The sequence below is a fragment of the Mugil cephalus genome, chromosome 22 (genome assembly GCF_022458985.1).
Source record: "Mugil cephalus isolate CIBA_MC_2020 chromosome 22, CIBA_Mcephalus_1.1, whole genome shotgun sequence".
In the NCBI taxonomy this organism is placed as follows: domain Eukaryota; kingdom Metazoa; phylum Chordata; class Actinopteri; order Mugiliformes; family Mugilidae; genus Mugil; species Mugil cephalus.
The window spans coordinates 16,568,726-16,582,574 of NC_061791.1; the positions used below are offsets into that span (position 1 = coordinate 16,568,726).

Below are 13,849 nucleotides of genomic sequence, written 5' to 3' on the forward strand. Positions count from 1 at the left end.
GGCTAAAACGTTAATGAAGGGCTCCGACGAGTCATTTACGTCAAGTAGTTGCACACTTATTGAAATTGAAACGACTCCCAACTGTAGTTGAGCCGCCGAATATTTGGACCATTACGTTGACAGCATGTCACCGTAGCTCCTAGATGTTTACCTTCTTAGGTTATTCTTAGCGTGTTAGTGGTTATTTTTTCTGACTTGTCCTTCTTCTGTGGCGAAAATGAATCACCATGGTTTTTGGCCTTTTTTTTTTTTTCTTTTCATGGTGCTTTTATTTAGTTTTCTTCTGTTCTTTTCATTTTGGCTGGATTTTTATTTTATTTTAATCTCATTTCATTTCATCTTTCTTTTATTTGTGTATTTCTACGTGAAACTAAGCTACCGTGACCAAGAAATTTCTAGTTGTTGGTCAGAGACTGGGAGTCGATGTTGTGTCACTGACACAAAAACGCATAGTTTCTGCATACACAGACCTCTAAAACTAAACAACATCATTTCCATGAGCGTTCCGCTCTACGTGGGTGGAAGCAACCTTTAGCTGAGGTCATCATCAGCGTGGAGGGTTTTCTCTGTGGACTTTCTATATTCTCCTTGTGTTTTCACAGACGTGCATATTTAATTAATTACACTCAATAAATCTGAAATTATGAAGCACAGCATCATTTGGTTAATTATGGGTTATTTATTCATAGATATAGTGTTTTAATATGTCATCATTATGTTTGAATTACATTTAATAAGAAATTTCTGTTACATTTTAGTACTACAATTATCTTCCCAGGTAATATTTGATACTTTAATTATATATATATATATATATATATATATACGTGTGTGTGTGTGTGTGTGTGTGCGTGTGTGTCAAGTAATACGTAACCGACTTCAATGCACTCCCCTTCTAACTGAGATACGTGTTCTTCTAACACATGTGATCCACTCTGAAATGTTTCTTCAAATCTAGTTTCTTGCTCAACCTGCAGAAATTCAAAATGCCTCAGTTGTTCCTTACATTTCTACTTCTACAGACTCTTATTGTTTATCAGTCACTACTTGAAATCCATTCTCCCTCCCAGAATTTCATCTTGGAGAATAATCTCTCTCTCTCTTTTCCCTCCAACGTCTCTGGACTCTCTCACCTTCGACAGCTCCATCTCTTTGTCAGTCTGGCTGAAGCACCTCCAGCGTCTCTCTCCCTCTCCCTCTGCATTACATTGTCCCCACTCTCCCTCTCTAAGTCTGAAAAAATAAAAAGCCTCCATTCATCTACATACAAGCTGCATTACGATCCAATTACACTTAGATTACATTAATGTGCTTTCACCCAGCCAATCCTCTTCTGTGCCAAACCCATTCTCCACCGTCTGCGATGCCTCCTTGGAGTGTTACGGCGGCACGTAATCTTGTGATATTGTGTCGGGATTAACATCAAATCTCATTATGGCTGTGGTGGATCATGGGAGAGGGAAGGGTGGCGAAGGAGGAGAGGTTGGAGGCGGGCTCCATCTTTATTAGTTTTTGTTAGCTTTTTAAGGCTTTGCATGAAAGATAGATAGATGAAGAGAGATGATATCAGCGCTGCGAAATCTCAATTACGCACGGTGACATTTCCCGCGTTGAATTATTACGCGCAAGAGCCTGTTGGCTAATTTTCCACGTTGGTCTGCTGAACACACGCACGCAGTCGATGGAGATAAAACCAACAGAGGTTAAGGGGGCGAAATGAGATGCGATGTCGCACAGCACAGTGAAACACACCACAAATCACGCAAGCGAACCCTGTTTCTCCGGCGAGCCACGCCTCGTCCGTCCTCTGTTAGCATTTTCCCCCACAGCCCGCCACGCTCACGCTTCATAAACCTCTCTTTTATTGTCAATGGATCCATGAAGTTTGTAATTGCCTAAGTGATATACAGCCAGCAGGGCGCGGCTCCATTTTTTCGGCATTTAAAAGACAAAAGTGATGCGGAGGGGAGGACCGCCCTGTTAAGTAAAACACATCGTCCGCCTAAATAACAGCGGCTACAATCGCATTTCAACACATGCACCCCGGTTCCGAGACCAGGTGTATGTAGTACAAGGGACACACACATTTTACATATCCACACACTTAATGTGTACTATAGAAAAAGAAAAAACATACATTCAAACTCAATACTCAAACGCATTCCCCCTCCCCCACCGGTGCGCCGTGCTGGTTACTGAGCCTCAGGAGCCCCACTAAATCACACAGAGCCCCAGTGAAAATGAGAGATAACAGCACAACAGCGTTACAACCATTGATTGCAGAATGCATCATCTGTTTATAGTCGCAGCAGGACGGAGGGCGTAGAGCGGAGGGATGTGTCAAGAGTTACTTGCTATGCACGCTACTTGTAGTGGCAATAATAGTCCACAATCACTGTCTGGTGTGTTTTCACACACACGCGCGTAATCACACAGCTTAAGATGTTATGGGCCGTTCTGGTGCAATTGTGACATTTTCCGGCTTCACGTGTGATGCATCATCAAATGTATCATCTTTTGCCGAAAGGAGCACAAAGCAGTGGCACCCCCCCCCCCCCCCCCCCCCCCCAAATCAAGCACCGCCATATAGATCTCAGAGTCAGCATGTGTATCAGATATGGGCAAATACTGGAAGCAACAGAGATTGTTCCACACGTCTGAAAATGATCATTTTGAGAAAGGCGTAAAGCAGATACCTGCCTTCAGGTGGTCATAAGTTGTTGCTGTGGTAAATTCGTCACCTAGTATGAGGCCGTGAAGAGGACACGAAAGGAAGGTAATGCTAGAAGCCATACAAGAACTGGAGATGGATGTTACTGTAGACATTCAAGTTGGTTATTTTTGTTAAAACTAAATTAATTTATTTAATAGGTGTTACACAATGGTTGAATTGAGTTAGAAAGAGTCTAAAGAAAATTTGGAAGAGCAATATTCCTAACTGCTACCGTCCACTGCTTGTAGGTTTTACACAACACCACAGCACTTGCTGGTTATGTGAACTAGTTTGCTGATTTCCCGTTGATGATGTGTTATGCAGTGTTATGAATTGTTAAGAAGGATCTTAAACTAAAGCTCTTTGTAAGCAGAATGAAGGGCCGGATACACAGGAAGATATTAGCCATGATGTGGCGTCACATTGATGATTCAATTTATGAATTAAGAGCTGTCATGATAGAAGGTGAAAAAACGAGCAGGTATCAAGTTTAACAACTCTCAGTATGTATACTAGTATGTATATATACTAGTCAAATTCATCCATTGAATCTGGAATTGGAATGGGACGTCCAGTCCCATTCCAATTCCAATTCCAGGATGGTCATTCCAGAATGACCATCCTGCGTCCTCACAGCCTCCAGAGTCTGTACCTTAGAATCGAATTGAACTTGCCAAATCAAATCAAGTTCACGTACTTGTTATTGATAAATGGCTATACAACTAACATACGAGGTAAACACTGAGTTACTCAAACGTCTACCACTATGAAACACCATCCACACCTTTGTTTCCCACCATCAAATTCACCATAATGCTAGAGGGCTTGGGTTGGGTGAATGCTGAGAGCTTAGCTGGAGGCTAAACAATCCACACGAATAGGTTAGTTAACACATGACTACATGACTCACAACATCTGAATATACACAGTCACTAATGTCCGTGAAAAAGTTAAGTTGATCCACTGGAGGATCTAACAGCTAAGTTTTGTCAGTCTGGTTCGCTCTCTAAAAATTCCACCCTAATGTTAGTCAGCGGCATGATTTTTGCCAGTTAGGTTAATTTTAAGTTACTTCTTCTACTTCCTGCTTCTTCCAACAACGGACAAGTCATTCACATGTTTGTGTCTCCTCAGTTAAACTTTCCTTGATGTGTTGCATCTGTGTTTGTCAAAAACAATCACTTCGAAAATTGCGGAGATGGAGAATCAGCTGGAAATGCTAGAGGAAATACAATACTAAAAAGTGGACCAATCAGGAGTTGGGAGGTCGCCATTACATTTCTGGGGAGGTGCATGTGAGGCTACGGCGTTAGGGTCTGAGCTGATGCTGTGGCTATGACGTCAAATTGGAGGAAAGGTATAAACCTTCATCTTACCGCACACAAGATGTGTTTCTTGTAGCTTTGGTAATTTTTTCTTTTTGACCAAACTACAGCTGGCTGAATTAAACTTACATAATTCGAAAACTGAAAAAACGTAGGGTGAAGAAAAGACAAAGAAAAAAGTTAAACAAAAACATACAGTGCAGTGCTCGTCGCCATTTCTGCTCTACAAAATAAAGTTGCTCAGGTTAAACTAGGACAAGCTAGCTACAATAGGATGGGACGTCAGATATCCATTACAGTACTGGCGGCAAACTCGATTTCACATGGACTTATTATTAAAGAAATTGGAAAACTCTGCAACTGTTTGTTCGGACGATGTGGCCACTCTCCAAAGCCAGGTCTCTAAGCTATCCTCTGAGGTTGAAAAGCCAACCGCAAATGTGTAGATTTGGAAGAACGCTTAAGAAGACAAAATATCAGCATAATTGGAGCTCAAGAGTGGAGTGAATGGTCTGAAGGATTTCATCGCTGGACCGCTGCACTGCTATCATGTGCTCAAAGATGGCCTTTTCACCATGAAGCTCTGCCTCCTCTGAAATACACAAGCTACAGCTGAAGGAGGAATTTGCCAAACCGGGTCCAGAGGACTTACGGATGGACAGTCAAGTCCATTTGAGGCATTATCTCATCCAGTTTAAAATTATACACAGGCTTTATTATTCTAAACATAAATAAAGTAACATCCACAGGTGTCCTATGTGTAATAAGTGTCAAGTCTTCAGTGAGCATCCTCCTTCATAGTTGTGTTTTATGTCTAAAGCATCGTCCTTTTTGAACTGCAGTATCACAGGAGACACTTTGAATACACTGATTGCGTCTGCGCTCATCATTCTTGGTACCTCGGAACCTTGTGTTGCCTCATCATGGTTAAAAAGATCATTTTACAATTATGGAAGAACACGTCTGCCGTCTGTGGCTGGAAATCCTGGTGAGCAGGCTTCACTTTGAAAATACTAGATATACTCTAGAAAATAGACGGTCAAATTTTGGTAAGATCTGGACAATGTAACAACATTAAAAAGAAAATATATTATTAAATTGTGTAACATTCGTTCTTTGCTGTTCTTGCTTTACATCTCTCACCATGCAGGAATGCCGACTTCAGGCATAATCTTGGTAATGGCTAGGGACTAGGACAGCACTTTGTTGTAATCATTTTATAGTAACTTACTAAGTTCTTAAAAGCGAAATCTGTAATATGTAAAAGGTAACTTTCCCAGCACCACTAATACATGTAAATGCTCTACCACCTACTGCATGGGAGACCGGTTTCTCTGCCTCCTCCTGACACCCTCCCCCATCAAACTGCCGCCGCCCCTCTTCACCCTCCTCTCCTCATTCACACATTTCACACCCTCCATTGGTCAACATCCATCACGCAAGACGTCCACAGATGGGCCCGCAAATGACACAGTCCACAGACCAGACCCTCTCACTCCTCCCGGGCTTGTCCAGACACACACTCTCCCGCACAGCTCTCAGCCTCATGTCCCCCCCTCCTCCTCCTCCTCTTCCTCGCTCAGACACGCACTCCACCCTAGTTTCACACACTCTACACCGCAAACTCCTTCATCTGTGGCTCTGAGCGCATCAGAAGCCAAAAACCTCCACAGCCGCGGGGGGCGGGGGGGGACCCAATTAGGACGCAATTAGTGGTATCAGATCTACCTAAGAGAAGCTGCCTCATGCCTGTGCTGGCAAAACAAAGCAGCGCACGGGATGGGGAGGCGGGCGAGGAGGAAAACCACCACTCGCTCACTTCCTACTGTCATTAAAGGCTGCTGCTAATTCCCCCCGGGCTTCTGATCAATGCGAGAACAGAGCAGCACTAACGGCTCGCCCCTTTACAAGAATCAGCTGCACAAGACGCTGGATCGGTCCAGAAAGGAAGGTGGATGGATCAGGATGGAAACACTCTGAAAAGTTCCACACAAAAGAATCAGGCGCGGGGATTCCTCTCCTCACTCATCAACAAGTCAGGACGAGACGGAATCAAACGAGGGTCTCACCGCTGAATCACCTGCCGTGCCCTTAAATGAGGATTCCGCTCTGAAAGATATTCCACTCGCGGTCCAGCTCCACGGATCCGGACCTGGCAGCGGCCACGAGAAGAGATCCCTCCCTGAGAATTCAGCCGCACTTCATTGACACTTTGGTCCTGGATGCCGACTGTTCTTCCTCCCACAGTGGCCGTGCGTGTGTGTGAGAGAAGGCAGCAGAAGCAGCAGAATGAAGTGGGATGGATAGAGGGAGCAAAAGGGGAGGGATGCCGGCGGCTCACATCGTGGGAGCAGTCGCAATCATCGGCGTGCTCTCAGCTCAGCGAGGGAATCGAGCCACGGGAGGAGAAGAAGATCAAGAAGAAAAGGAGGAGGAGAGAGGCATGAAGGCAGGCAGCGGTGAATGGAGTGGAGGATGCAAGCTCCCTCCCCTCGCACTACTGAGTCTCCCTCTCCTACACACACACACACACACACACACACACACACACACACTGGTGCACACACTCCTACCCCCCGCCCTGCTACAGATTGCATTGCACTGATGAAATTTTAATGGTTCTTTTAGGAAGAATAATGAACATGCTAGTCCCTGGAGTTGTGTGTATGTGTGTAGACAGTGCACAACACCTAAACAGAGGTGTTGTGCAGGTGTTGTGCAGCATCCACGCAAAACAAACGCGTACAGATGTAAGGCCACCGGTGTGTTTCTCTTTATCGTCTTATTCTCTCTTTTACAGACATCTATATTCCCGTCACAGACTTACACACAGATGCATCCAATAAAGCAAATCTATAAACTACAAAGGATTCCAAGTCATTCCAGTTATGTGCACGTGTCATTAACTAGTACTTACATATGGAAGTGGGACAAGTCAATGTTTATATACAGTCTATGATTTGTACACTCAGCGCAATCTGTTCAAACCTTTAATATACATTAAAAAAACCTTTACTGTTGGAAAAGAGCCACTAATAGTATTAATAAAGAAACCATAAAAGAACATCAATAAGATAAATATAAAATACTAACAACCTCCATACATGAGCTCTCTAGAAACCTAGAGAAAACCTCAGGCTGATTAATAAGTTCAATTGGAAGCAAATACTGACAAAACATATAGTAGCACTAGTACGCAGTATTACTTACATATACTGCTTCGCTGGTACTTGTACTAGTGACAATAAAAGGATCATATCATCATATGTGCACTAAATAACAGCATTTAAAAGAAATGGTTACTTTTCAAATCACAAAGGGAACACATCCAAATATATTCATTTTTGTAAGAAGTATATATACTATAAGTATACTGTATGTAGAGTAAAACATCAATGGCTGTTGCGTAAATGGGAAGCATGGATGTCTGTTAAAATCTGGTGACGATCCAATTTTCCGACATTAATACATTTCAGGAGTGACTGAAAAATTTGTCCGAATGGCTACTGCTGGCTACAGAAAAAGTCTAGGGAGGAAAATGAATCTTGTGATATTTCAGTTCAGACCAAAAGACAGATAGAGCTAATTAATTGAATTTTAATCATGCTCACAAAGTTGGCTGCCACGATTAAATGAACCTGATATCGACGATATTTACATTTAAAATTTCATCACTGATATGTATCTAATCAAGCAGTTTCACAATCGGTAGTCAGTCAACCACCAGGGGGCGAACGCATGGTTAAGGCCTCATTAAGCAGCCTAGATAACAAACCAGCGCACCTTGCAGCAGCCTGAAGTTACTCTGTGTACTGAACACAGCAAGTCATCATGTCCACAGAAGACACAAATAATCTGTTCAATCATCTAAAAAAGCCGAATCCATTGGCAACCCAGGCAACCATGTGTGTAAATTTTCTCTTTTTTATTATTAAGCAGTAATTTTAATTAAAATAGTTTCATTTTGCTCTGAAAACTGATTGAATACTGTTTCTTTAAAGCTAGTGCAATAAAAATACAGATGTTTTCCCCAACATTATGAATAATTGTGATTACAGCATTGATCAAAATAATCATGATTATCATTTAGGCCATAATCGTGCAGCCCTAGAGCTAGAAAATATCAATAAAAGAATAATCACTCCTTATTTTTTATTATACATTATCATTAATTATGAACTTTCTGACAATTTATCGTAATATTCTCCATTTTCTCTATAAACCCGAGCCATGTTGTGATGTTACCATGACAACACATTTGGAACTGGGTGAGGATGTGGGCGGGGCTACCTGTGATGATCATTCTTTGGGCCATGTGTCATGTGACTTATGTCCTTTGATGTCTAATAGCCTTAGATGTGAAACTACACTGCACTTGTTTGAGCTTCATTACTTTTCTGTAGTAGCATAACATAGGATAGCAGAGCAGAGCAGAGCAGAGCAGAGCAGAGCAGAGCAGAGCAGAGCAAAGCATTAGAGAAGTTCCACTGAAACAAAAATGTTTCGGTGGGAAACCACCAGCATTCCTAGTGAGTTTGAAGGGGACAACATCATCCTCCACGAAAACGCAAACAGTGCTCAAAGAACTCTTTTTACCAAAGTTCGCGCTGTTCGTGACGAAACACAAGCCATAAAACACCAGAATGGCATGTTGACTTCCCAACTCCAAGGGCTCAGTGTTCAGCTTGGAAATAGCCAAGACTTAAAAGAGAAATACAAGCAGCTAAAAGCTGACAGAAAAGCCGCCATCAACATGAACAAACACCTGGAAAAGCAACTGAAGGAGTATAACATTAAACTTCAGGCTCAGATTGCCTTGGAAGAACAATGCAGGTTGTTGGAGGAGGAAAATCAACAATTACTCCAGGACAACTCCATCTTTAAGCAAGAGATCAGACTCATAAACTTGAAATTCAAGAATGAAGAAGAACTGGAGGACAAACGCAAGAGATTCAAAACAGCAAACGCAGAGTTGGTCGAGCAAAACAGAATCCTGGGGAACAAAGTCCAGGAGCTCCTGGTTAAATTGTCTAAGCAAACCAACCTGGAGGGTAAATGCCAGGAAAAGCAGGAGGAGAATGACGCCTTAACTCAGCGCAACATTCAACTCCAGCAGCAACATCAGGATTTGACACAACAACTTCAAGACAGACACAACAAGAAGATGCAGTGCGCTGCCCTGAAAGCTGGAAAATACGCCAAGCTGGAAGCCAACTACAAGCTCGAACGCCAAATCCGCCAGCTGAAAGAGCAGTACGAAAAAGCGAAGCCCTGGATCAACAACTATCGCGAAATCAAAGCGCAGACGGACGCCATCCGTCACAAGAAGGTCGCCTTGGAGCGGGAATATGGAAAGCTGAACCATGAGCTCGAGCACCTCAAGACCTTGGACGGTGACATTCAGCAAATCCGAACAGACCGAGACAACATCGACAAGGAGAGCACTGTCCTTAGCCTCCAGATTCGCGAGCTCCGCGAAGAGCTCCAGAAATTTGGGGCCGTGGTTGACAGACGCCAAGAGAGGGCGGGCAAAGGGCTGAAAATGCGTGATCGCAACGTCAGGGCGGAGGGAGACACACGTTGCGTCTACACGCAGGCCTCAGCTTGCCGCTTGGTGTCACCCTCCACCCCGAGTCACACTGTTCCACTCGTGACCGGGGAGGGGCCACGACTGGCGATGGAGAAACAGGAGCAGACCCTTCAGGTCTCCACCTTCCATTAGTCAGTCTGTGATGTACTGCTCCTCCACCTACTCTACACCTTCTCTCTCTCTTTCCCCCTCTCTGCCTCTACTGTCCCCCTCCCCCCATCCCACTCCCACCCCCCTCCTCTTCACCCTCCTCCTTTCCACACCTCACACCCTCCATCGGTCACCATCCATCACACAAGACGTCCACAGATGGGCCTGCAAATGACACCGTCCACAGACCAGACCCTCGCACTCCTCCCGGACTTGTCCAGACACACAGCAGCTCTGGAGTTGCTGTTCAGTGTCTGCACACAACAGACGTGCACAGATGAAGGTTTTTCTTTCTCTTCTTTTTCTCTTCTTTTTCTCTCTCTCACTCTATTACGCTTGTAATAGTAGTTCTGCACCTTTTCTTTCTCTTCTTTTTCTCTCTCTCACTCTATTACGCTTGTAATAGTAGTTCTGCACCGTTTCTTTCTCTTCTTTTTCTCTCTCTCACTCTATTACGCTTGTAATAGTAGTTCTGCACCTTTTCTTTCTCTTCTTTTTCTCTCTCTCACTCTATTACGCTTGTAATAGTAGTTCTGCACCTTTTCTTTCTCTTCTTTTTCTCTCTCACCTCTTTCTGTGGGTTACCCCTTGGTACTCCCACATTGTATAAAAACGCAAGCATCCAAATATTTGAGTTCTGACTGTAGTTTTTTTTATGTAGTCTTTTTAATGAATCATTCATACCAGGGGAACTGAACTAAAAGGGAGGTCCAGTTAGAGAAAGGTTCTTTAAGCAAAGGTCCAGAAGCTCTAATAAGGTCTAATGCTGTTTAGTGTGAAATGCACCAATAAGCCACAACATTAAAACCAGTGACACTGTTTGAACACTGCACTGAACAGATGTGAAATAATAATAATAATAATAATAATAATACGTATTGCCTAAGTACTGTGTTATCCAGTGTAGTTTCCTTGGGATCAACAGGTTTTGGCGGCTGCGGTCGATGCTACACTAATACCTCACGGTGTCTCATTAGATGAATTCGCAAGTTGGTCGTGTTCCCTGAATATGTAAGTGGAGCGAAGCACGGTTTGTCCAGCTTATTAGTTCCTGCCTCCCGTCATTTTGAATTTTAATTGCGTTTCGAGTTTTGCCGCTGCCGCCACGCTCGACTCTGCTACTTCCCTGTCCATTTCTTCGACTGCCTCGCTCAGCGCTGCAGGGAGCGCTGAGCATCGAGGTGCCGCTACAGCGACACCTCGCAGAGCGAATCACGGTTTGCCCAAAACATGACCTTTTCTTTTAAAAGCGATATTAGGACATTCAAAATCGATACTGTATCAGAAGAAAAAGTATCGCGATATATTGCCATACCGATATTTATTCTCACCCTAACTTGGGACACATGAAGAAAAATTTTAATGCCAGGAGTGAACACAGGCACTTAAAGCTGGCCACTTATAGTCTCATTGCCCTGTTAACGCAAGGTCTAAACAAGTCCTCAGAAATAGATAATTAATGAGAAAACAGTACATATGTACTAATAGCATATAAAAGCTGTCATATGTGGATTGTTCATTGGGGACATATGTAGATACTGCACAGTATGAGAGACAGATCCTGTATAGAGGTTTTATTCAGCATTATTCAAAATCATCAGCCCCAAAAGAAATGAATATATAATATGTCAGAACCACAGACAGACCAGCTCTTTGGGCTGTTTAGCCATCTCATGTTCCAGAATTCTGCTAAACTTGCAGAACATACAGTGGTGGCCGTCCCCCGACAAAACCAAAGCAGAACAACCGGTCAGGTTTCACTCAATGTACCTCATTTCTAGTTAAAGTCCTTGAAATTTGAGCAGCAACACAGATTAGAACACTTGAAAAGTTGTTTTATTTGTTTGTTTTTTTTTTACTTTTTGCTCTGTAAAAAGATACGGAAAGAAGAAGATGAGGAAGAGCGGAGAAACTGAGCTGCAAGATACAGCTGAACAGCAGACAGGCAGGTGTCACCATATCTGAGAAATCTGAGAAATAAAAAATGGATTTACGGGAACCAGGATTGAATTATTTGGTAGGAAGTCACTTAAATTAACTGGAATTTCATTAACTCCAGTATGAGGAACGTTTGTCTGTATTAAATGGCCAGAAACAGCATTGTGGCATAGATTTTCGTCAGGTACGGAAAATTTACAGAGCTTAACTGTGCTTGGACGGCTCGTTCTTATTATAGTAATCATCCAAAAAAAGACTATTTCAAGATAGGAAAGTATAACAATACAATAAAATGGGTTGAACCTACATTAGCCTAGATGCTGACTCCTTCAATGTTCCTCCTTCACCCACAGATCAGCATTTATCACAGCAGGCAGCAGCTCAAAAAACACCCTAAAAAGAGAGAAAACAAAATGGAATTTTATGTATTTTAAGTAGCTCAAAAACGCATGTGAAAGTCATGTCAGTTTGCTTTGCACACTGCCTGTTCTATCTCTCTGGGGGAAAAAATAAACAAGACAAGGCAACAACCAGGGGACAGCAGTTTAAATTCCCCTTACATGGAAAGCTTAAGATATTTTATACTGTAAAGATTCTTGAAGTGATTTCGTGCAGCACACTACTTCCTGCCGCTCCCAGCAGTGCCACCCCAAAAAAAAAAAATCCCCACTGAATTGTAACTCAGCGTGACCAAAGGTTTACCCGATGCAGCATGACATTAAAGCAACTTTGAGCACAAAAACAGTTTTCTAGAAAGTTTCTGGGGGGGGGGGGTAAAAGCAGTAAACTCTGAGTCAACCCTCTTCGGCTGTGGAAATTGTTCTCATCTCTCATATTCCCCACCAAGGTGCTGCATCCTACCTCTGCACCATTTCCGAAAATCAATTACCTGAGAGGATTATGCCCATCCATCCCCCAATAAACAGAAAAAAATAAATCAGAAATTCAATCTCCAGTTTGTTCGCCGCTTTCCTTTCCTTTCCTAACACAGTAGCTCCCAAGGGGCTAAGGCCAAGTTTACACACAATGTCATGGAGGCAAAATGTGCTTCTTGGTCTCACACACACGCACAGCCACTTTAAAGTTCTTTATCTGTGCAACAACACAACACTTGGGAATCAGGGAGAAAACAAGCCTGTCAAGTCTGTAAGGAAGACATTTGAGGGCTGTCAATAGTGATGGCAATACCGCGGAGAGACGGCTTGAAAGGCACTTAAGAGCTAAGCAGGGGTTTGATGGGAGCAGCCGCGAGTCGTCCTCTATCCTGGGATACAAAAACAACAACCTCGTGAGGTTAAAGCCGTCAGGGGACAAGATACGCCTCACTCAGACTGCAACATTCACGATACTTAAAATGGGAAACGACGCGACTCTTGACATTCGCCACAGCGCACGTTTAAAAACGACATGTTAGCGGGAGGAGGTGAGCGCAGGAAAGGTTTGATGGGAACACCACGAGATCTACACTGTTGCTCCAGAGATACGAAAACAGCATCTTAAAAAACGGTTGTCACGTTCTGTGAGATCGCAAACAACAGGTTGGTGGATGTTTGGCAAGAAAGCAAAGAAGTACTGAAACTGAAGAGAGAGTAGAGCATGTATCATTTATCATACAGATTGGTTAATTCCTTGGATTGAACAAGTTGCTATTGGGCTGAAAGTGAGGAACCGAGCTAAATGTTGGTTGCGATGAATAGAGATCGACCGATATGGATTTTTTAGGGTCGATACCATTTTTTTATATGTCTCAATTTAACCAATTTAACTCCTACTTAACAACAGTAACAGTTAGGGCTATCGTTATATAAAGTAACTCTTTTATTAGGGGTACTTTTAGAGGTATCGGCGAACGCACCTATATATCGACCGATAACAGTAAAAACACAAATATCGGATATATTGGTCAATCTCTAGCGGTGAATATACTGAGCCATACTGAACAGCTGAAATGAATAGCTGCCTGGAAGGTCAGAAATAAATCACTGAAAACTACTGGAAATGTGTCACACCAGACAGCTTCCCTGATGGACAGTGTTTGATCAGTGCAAAAGAAGCCAAATCCAATTACCAGGTTGTTACTGGAAGTGACCTTTCCCTTCATTATCGCTTTTGGCTATCCCCTAGCTACCTGCT

General features: G+C 43.0%; 1 protein-coding gene across 4 annotated transcripts in view; it reads right to left on the bottom strand.

The window, feature by feature from the left end:
* The window catches only part of nav3 (neuron navigator 3), a 407,174-nt gene that overhangs the window by 303,691 nt on the left and 89,634 nt on the right, over positions 1-13,849 (bottom strand). For 2 of the 4 annotated variants that reach the window (XM_047575819.1, XM_047575818.1), the window contains one exon: positions 12,024-12,109. The exons of 1 other annotated variant lie outside the window; for it this stretch is intronic. The gene's annotated coding sequence lies outside the window, so the exon portion shown is untranslated. Of the gene's footprint in view, positions 1-6,107; positions 6,433-12,023; positions 12,110-13,849 lie in introns of those variants that run through there. One more of the 4 variants, XM_047575821.1, reaches the window with a different exon arrangement.